The sequence below is a fragment of the Nicotiana attenuata genome, unplaced genomic scaffold (assembly GCF_001879085.1).
Source record: "Nicotiana attenuata strain UT unplaced genomic scaffold, NIATTr2, whole genome shotgun sequence".
In the NCBI taxonomy this organism is placed as follows: domain Eukaryota; kingdom Viridiplantae; phylum Streptophyta; class Magnoliopsida; order Solanales; family Solanaceae; genus Nicotiana; species Nicotiana attenuata.
This window is the reverse complement of record NW_017670643.1, coordinates 292,252-300,839: the sequence shown is the minus strand read 5'-3', so window position 1 is coordinate 300,839 and position 8,588 is coordinate 292,252.

The following is an 8,588-nucleotide window of genomic DNA, read 5'->3' as shown; positions in this document are numbered from 1 at the left end:
ATCATTCATGCATGCAAGATAATCAATTCTTATACCCATAAAACCACTTGTTAATTACTCATTTTAGTAGGAAATTCGAAATCAAAGATTAGGGCACAAGTTCTTACCTCTTAGAATGAAGGCTTAGTAACTTTACTTGATAATCTTCAAAGATTTGGGCAAGGGTTGAATGGGGACTTGGTGAGGATCACTTCCTCTCTCTAGAATTCTTCTCTCACTCTAAACGTAGTAGAAAATAGCATAAAAGGGTCTAATGGGGTGTTTTTAATGAGATGGGGTCGGGTTTTAAAAGTTAGAAAATAGGAGCCCCGACTCACTCTGCGGTCGCATATGCGACCGCATAACTGAGATGCGGCCCGCAAAAATGACCCTCGAAACTTGAACATTCTGCCCAAGTATGCGACCAAAATACGGTCTGCATACCTGTTCTGCGATCGCATAATGCACCGCAGAACTGCCCCTCACAAAAATCCCAAGGAGGTTATGCAACGACTATGCGGCCTGCATATCGATTATGCGATCGCATAATTTGGCCGCATAGTTGTCCTCAAATTAGCCAACATTCTGCCTCACTCTGCGGCAGTCATGCGGCCCGCATTGCTATTATGCGGTCGCATAATGGGCCGCATAAACGCGCTCTTCTGGAAAACATTTTTCCTTAGCTTTTTAATGCACAGATCAATCCAAAAGGTCCGAACCGCAATGAGCTTTTATAAATTTCTAACACATATTCCTAGCTTGGCACTACAAGATTTCGGATTTTTGAGAAAAAAAAATCGCAGGGCCTTACAGTTTGATTGGTTGTTTCGTAATAAGCAATTTTTTGATTGGTATCATTTTAAGGAGAAACTAAGGCTGTATTTTTGCACCCGTACTAGAGAAGCACCTGACGGGTGCTTAGTCATTCACCAGCAGCGCAAGCCAGTGGAGGAATTTCTAGCACGAGCTGCGGCTATTCCATCATGGTGCAAAATTAGCACCTCACCCTCGCGTCAGTATTGGAATAACCACTCGAACAACAACAACATGAACGTGGCATACGAGGTGTTCGAGGAAATGCTGGACACCTCCCAAGATGAAGCAACAGCAACTGAAACTAATAGGGAAATATTACAGGAGCTCCAAGTTGGTAATATACCATTGACTGAGAAAGAGGAATTCATAGAGGAAGGCCAAGTGTTCAACAAAATGCCGCATAACTGCTGCTCCAAGGTACTTACTGATGACCCTGATTTGGATTATGGCGACTCACAGGAAGACATGGTTTTTGCTGAAAATTTCTAAAATGATACATGTCGGATGCCTAGTCAAATTGTCGATACGACTTCATTTCTGATTTCTATTGTTGCACGTGAGTATAAGGTTAAAAATAGGATTGTGATCACTGCTGGAATCAATTGCCCGTCGGCAGACACCTTAGCATTTTCCAGTCCAGTACTTTCACTGGTAGAACACTCTAGTAGTTGGGGTACGGATGCAACGGATATTGGACTGTCAAATTCTAGTTATGTGGCTAAGTGGTTTGACACAGGGCAGGAATTTCTCATTGCTTCAGGGTCTGCATCTCTTCTGCATAGTCCTTTAAGTTCTCCATCATATGCACCTACATTGTTTAAAGCAATTAGAAAAATATGGAGTTATTTATTTGCAAAGTTGTATTATTGGGAGTTGTTTGGTGAAACTAAATTTGGTATTGAGTCCTTTGATGCCGTGTATCTTGATGGAAATCCCAAGCGAACCATTGACAAGAACTATGTCTCTGCAACTGATGCGGCAACCAATTTTCTGGTACATTTTACTAGCGGAGATGATGTAGTGTCAAAAGAGATTACGAGCCCTACTGAAGTCGCACATCCATTTGAAAATGTCATATTGCTTCACATTCACAGGAGTCCATGTTGGTGGAATTTTTTTGGTAAGAAGTTCATGATGGCTAGCAAGGTCTCAAATATTGCGCGATATGTTCCTGACAAAATTTTGTTTGTTGGTTATGAAAAACTAGCCTGGGATGAAGAGTTCGCGTTGATAATTAAGCAGCCATCATTATGTGATTTTCGACTTGTAATTTTGAGTTGCATACTCCTAAATGGCTATGTTACTTTACCTTATGGTACTAAGAAGATAATTTTGATGGAAGACAAACTTTCTGCGTTTGGTGATGTTATCATGGTATCATGTCTGCTTTCTATTGATACCAGTGAGTTCGTAGTCTCACCTTCCAGTGCGAGATCTATTCGACTTGCTTATCCGTTTCCTTGTGGTGGCCGAGAGCCTGTAGTATCCCTAATTAAACAAGTTGTTGGAACTTTCGCATTGGGTGACCGTGATCCATGGACTGGTGGTGCACTAGTTTCCACAATGCATATGGAGAATTACCGAACTCCGAAAAGTAAGGCATTACTGCTGTTGGTATCTACTGGAAAGTTTTGCTCATTTGCATCTTCCTACTCTATGATTAAAGTGTGGGATCCCGGATGACAATGGTGTGTGAATTTCTATATATGCGAAATAATGAAAATATAATGTTTGGTTTAGAGATTAGTGATATATTGCTGAGCGCAACTAAATGTGACAATATTGATTCACAAGTGGCAGAACTTTCTTGTTTTGGATTACACTCGCCAACAAATGCCTTGACATGGGTACCAGCTGAACCTTTGAGTTCATCTTCCACCATTGCAGATCTTGTGGCCACCTCGAACCAAAACCAAACATTTGGTTCCCCATATATCTTCTGTAATACTCTTAGATATTCTACTCATTTTATATTTGCACTAGACTTGAATAGTTGTTCTTCAACCATGAACAAGATAGGGCAGCAGCATCCCAGTGCTCATGATGAACAACGAGCTAGCCAAACATCCTTATTCATTCAGCACATTAGCGCATGTATTGCTTCCAGATATGTTGTTGAGGTGGTTGATAAGCTTTGTGTGAAGAAGGTCAACGAGGATTCAAGCCTTGTTGAGCTTTCTCATGGCTTTATTGTGGAAACTACACAGTTTCTGAGAGTAAGAGCAAGTACAAGTACATGTCATCCTATTGTCTCTTATAGTACCCTCATTCATGGTCTTTGCAGGAATGATAATCTGGATGAGGCACTCATTTTGAAGGAAGCAATGAGATTAAATGGTAAAATGTCAAGAACTGTCATGTATAGGATGCTTATTCCGCTGAAATTTATGAAATATGATGAAGTTGAGTGTGTGTTGACAATCATATCTCACAAAGGGCTTGTTCCAAAAGTAGTACTGTACAATACCATCCTTCCTATCCATTACTCAACAGAACATATCCTGATGGATCTAAAGGTTACTAAGGAAAGGATACTAAGGTGTTTGAGGCAAATTGATGGGTTGCTGATTACATTACACGGGGTGCTTTTGTGGGGATTCGCTTCTGGAATGTTTGCCTTGGTTCACTCATTTCGCTCTCCGCTATCTGCTTCGCCAAGAGGGCAAGCAATATTTTGTCGATATGCAGGGCAGGTTATGATGGCACTCAAGTTGATAACACTGCTAATGTATGAGAGCCACAATGGACAAGGTTTAGATTGGTTCACTGAAGGTGCACTGGATCCTATATTTTCCTCTAGGCACAAAGAACACCTTAGTATCCATATAATTGGTTGGGAGCTCGTGAGTATCACTATTCTTGACTTGAACCTTGAGGACAAGGTTCACATTGAGGACGGGAGTATTGTTATGAATCAACCACAGTCCAATAAGGATATCAACACACACATAGCTATTGGGCTGAGAAGAGATATTGGGCCGAGAACAAGTAATATGGTCAGACTAATTTGGGATCCGGATTGAGTAGTGAGCCCAAGAACTATTCTATTAAAAGAGTAGAAGTCAGTGATTCTTGGATTATGCGTATTGTTGAGAACTATTCCCCTTCGTCTCTGTTCTTCTTGCTTCTCCCTCTGGACTATCTCTTTCTGCTCTCCCTCGACTCTCTCTATCGTTCTTCTCTGGATCTCCTTCTTAGTTCTAGTTATTGTTATTGTAATGATTGAATCTTTGAGTTTATGAATTAAATCTATCATTTTCCTCATTTATTTTGTGTTGTGAATTCGGGTTCATAACATAATTCCTAGCATTAAGTCTTATATTTATCAGTTTGTACCAAGTGAAATCATGTATCCTTAAAACCACTTATAAGTTTAATTGTTACCCGAATTTAAGGGTAAACAGACATATATCTAGATTTTCTCCTTAAAATCCTAAATATGATCGACCCAAAATAATAAGCAAAGGAAACACATGATAAATTAGAAGCTAACAATAACGCTGGACAACATTATAAAATTTGCATCGACCTTGAATTTCTATTTTTGACGAAAATACAATCAATTGGCTGAAATATGTAATGACTATTTGAGATTACATAATTTCGTACAATTAGGAATGGGTTTTGTTAATGTACTTTTCTAATCAAAGTAGATGGTAATTAGTAGCGGATCTTTAGGTACCAAAATCCAAAGGTAGTATGTCTATTATGTTTTACCAAAATAACCTATAATCTTTATGCATTTTAGGGTTCTTTTTGTCAACCAACATCGAATCATAATATATATATATATATATATATATATATATATATATATGTGTGTGTGTGTGTGTGTGTGTGTGTGTGTGTGTGTGTGTGTGTGTGTGTGTATTAGTAAATTCCTTAAGGAACTTAATCCCCTCCTAGTACCCAAGGTTGTGGATTATTTTCTCTCAGGATAGAACGAAGTACATACTCGTGTAGCGGTAATTCAAACCCCACTGTTTCAGCGAACACAAAGATCGGTAGCAAATCACACTTACTGTTGCTTTCTTTGTAGTTAAAACAATGCAGAAGAAAGGAGGAGAATTCAGAAATTCGTATGAAAAATCTGAGAGAATGGACTGTTATTTATAGCCAATATGTNCGCTCTTCCGATCTTAAGAAAATTATATACATTTTAAGTTATGTTTGAGTTATAAAATAAAGTATAAGCTTTTGAAATTGATGACTATTGATCCTCTATAACTAATACTATAAAAGAAAAAACTTTGTTAATAAAAGTCCTCAAATATTATTCAATATATTCACCTTTAATTAGGTTCCAATTTTATAGTTTTGTCATTTTAATTTCATGAGTTATCGTGCTTTTTTGTTAGTTTCAATAAGACTACATAGCCCTTCAAGATTTAAGATTTTTTAATTTTTTAAAGCTATTCTCAAGTTCATTCGAAAAGACACAAACAAGGTATAGACTTTTATTCCGTTTCTTTAAAGATTTATCGAATAACATATTTTAAAAATATGAATCATATATTTTCTCAATTTATCTCCATTCAAAGATTTCAATATTATCCATGTAGTGAAATTTTAAATGTTAAAATAAAAAGAAAAAAAAGAACTAATGATTTATATAACTCTGTCGAAACGTGTGTGGGAATTAAAACATAAGTTATAGGACGAACAAATTAATATAAAAAACTTATTGAATTTACTAATTGTGTGTACACATATTAATTTAGACATTTTTTTTATATATAATTCATTTGAAATTCCTAAATATTTGGATTTCCTACATAGTTCAATTATAAAAAAAATTAATAAGCAAACTTTTAATTAATTTTAAAGTATTAAATATTATAAAATTATTACATTGCATTTTTATTCAATATGAAATTTATTTTTAAAGGATAAGAATTTAATTACATTTCGTGTAGAGGTTTTGTGCTTTATTATATAAATTTAAGCTTGTACTATTTAATATGATTAAATAAGGCATCAATTAATCATTTTGGGTGTTTAATTGAACATGGATTAAATATTTTATTTGACTAAAATTAGAATATTTAAAATGCATATTTGATTGTTTCGCGTTAAAACAATTTTAGTTTAGACGTTATTGTATTAAATACTTTTAATATAATATGTGATTTTATGTTCCCATATTTTAAGTTTTTGATTGAAAATCAATATAAGTCACCATATAAAAACGTTCACATCAGAAAGGATTTATGTTCAATTAGTATAACTTATATAAGGTAAAATATTTATTGATTTAAATTCCTAAATATTAGGTTTTCTTACCTAATTTAATAAGGAAAGGTTTGATATGCAAAAGTTTAATTGATTTCAAAATCCTAAATAGTGGGAAAGTAACTTAAATTACAATTTTGTTCACTGTAAAAACTAGCTTTAAAGGGTAAAAAAGGCGAATAATATTCCGCTAAGGGCCTCATGCTTTTAATATAGTACTAGTCTCTATGCTCGTGCGATGCACGAAATATCTTATACCATATGCAAGATCCAGTTCATGTATATATATTCAATACTTATGGTCACACTATGTAATTTCTTAATATTTAATTATTTGAGTATATGGAAGTCGTATTTCTTTAAGATACATTGATAATAGAGAAAATAAAAAATAAAAATTATTTTGTTATTTCTGCCTTCCCTGGCATTAATTACAACATTTTGTAGCTAAAATTAAAAATTCTTAGCCATATAAATATTTTTTTTTAAAAACACATGTTATCAACAAGAAATTAAAATTCTTCAATTTCATTCTTGCAAAAATTTTATCTTGAAAATTGATACAATTAAAAGCTATTAGACAATCTAATAGCTATGTAACCGTCTATAAAAATACATGCGGTAGGAAAACACAAGTATAATTTAATACCTTCGTCAAATTATGAAATTGAAGTCTAATTGAAGAATTTTAATAGATCCCTGATAGTACTAACAAAAGAATGATGTTGTATGGCACATACGTGAGTTAATTCATTGTTTAATTTTGTGGCAATAATTCATATGTATCAAAAATGATGCAAACGAATATTTAATTATTATTTATTAATTAAAAGTGAACTACAAAATAAGATAATCTTACGAATATTTCAAAGCCACAACGTTGCGGACAATGAGTCCAAACTACAGGATCTTACTCTTCTCGTCTCTCGTTTGGAATGGCAGCATAATTCAAGTTCTTGATGCAACTTACCTTAATTTATTCCATTACTTAACTTGTTGATGCCTTGCGTATTTATGAACCTTGATCTCCAACAAGGTTGGATTAAGTCATCCTTCATGGAGAATCTATTCAAGGTACTTTACGTGGCCTTTTGAATATACACTTGCAAGTATGGTAGTTGATATTCGTGTTTGTTCTAATTGAATTAGGAGGGAGTTCGGGAAGCCACCGTTAATTCTTATTTTGTTTATAACTTTACTTTCTTTCACAATTAAATTCTTTTTCTATTAAACTCTTAGCCTTAGCGTGTAATATTTTCAGTTATATCCTTTTCTTATGACTTCTTCTGAAAAATTAATTTAAACAATAAAGGGTATAAAAGTCGGTCAATATTTTAGGAATATTTTAGTCGCTTAACATTTAGCGTTTTACATTCGTGCTTTTATCATAATATAGGTATAGATAGATAGATAGATAGATAGATAGATAGATAGATAGATAGGTAGATAGGTAGGTAGGTAGGTAGATAGATAGATAGATATAGATATAAATAGATAGATAGATAGATAGATATAGATATATCATTACTATTATATGAGAGAGGATAAGCAGACACCTCTTGGTCAACATGCCTGCTTGGCATTTAGAGGGTATTTTGGTCATTTCAATTACAATGGAGTAATACGATTGGTCAAAAAAGAATTTTACTGTAGCTACTGTATAAACTTTTGAGTGATTTACCTAAACTACCCTTTGCTTATGTCATTGCTCATCACCCTTAAGATATGCATAGTTTTGGAAATGTGGGCCTATCTGACCATTTATTCTACATGCCATGCGTTTATAGTAGCATCTTAAGTTGCCACTTCCTATCACGTGGACCCTCTTTTAATGTTTCAAAGTTCCAACTTTCAACACATCTTACATTTATGAAATTCCCATTTCCTGGAGTATCAAATGGCTTATGTCATGTTAAATATATTACATATTAGCCTTTTTTTTCAGCTATATTCTAACCCAAAGTACATCAATTTCTGTGTGCACATTTTTGTATTACTTGTAGTCATTTTGCAAAACTTTTGTGGATAAAAATATTGAATTAGTATTTTGATGTCCAAACCTATTACTCCTATCAGATTTTAATTTTGATTTTGGTTGGAGTAAAAAATTATTTCTTACAATAGATTGTAGAAAATATATCAAAAATGAAATAAGATAGAAACCTAATACAATGGAAGTGATACAAGGTATTTATTGGAGAAAAAAATTCTTTTTGTAAAAATAAATTACAGAAAATTTATCAAAAATAAAGCAACATACAGACCTAATACTCTAGACGTAATATAAGACTAATTCCAAATGTAAGTGAACGTTTTTATTCAATAATTTATAATAGAAGAAAAATAAATTATGCACATAATAGCGATATGAAAAAAAAATGTAAAGTTATTGATGAGCAGGAAAAATCCAGTAGTTTAGTATTATCAAACGACGTGATTAACTTGGTGCAAATTTAGTGCAACACTGCCGGAGGTATTAGTTTCTTTACAATGATATTAAGGATAAATTTTCTAATTAAATAGAAGAATGACATTTATTATGCTAATAACTTTTATAAAAA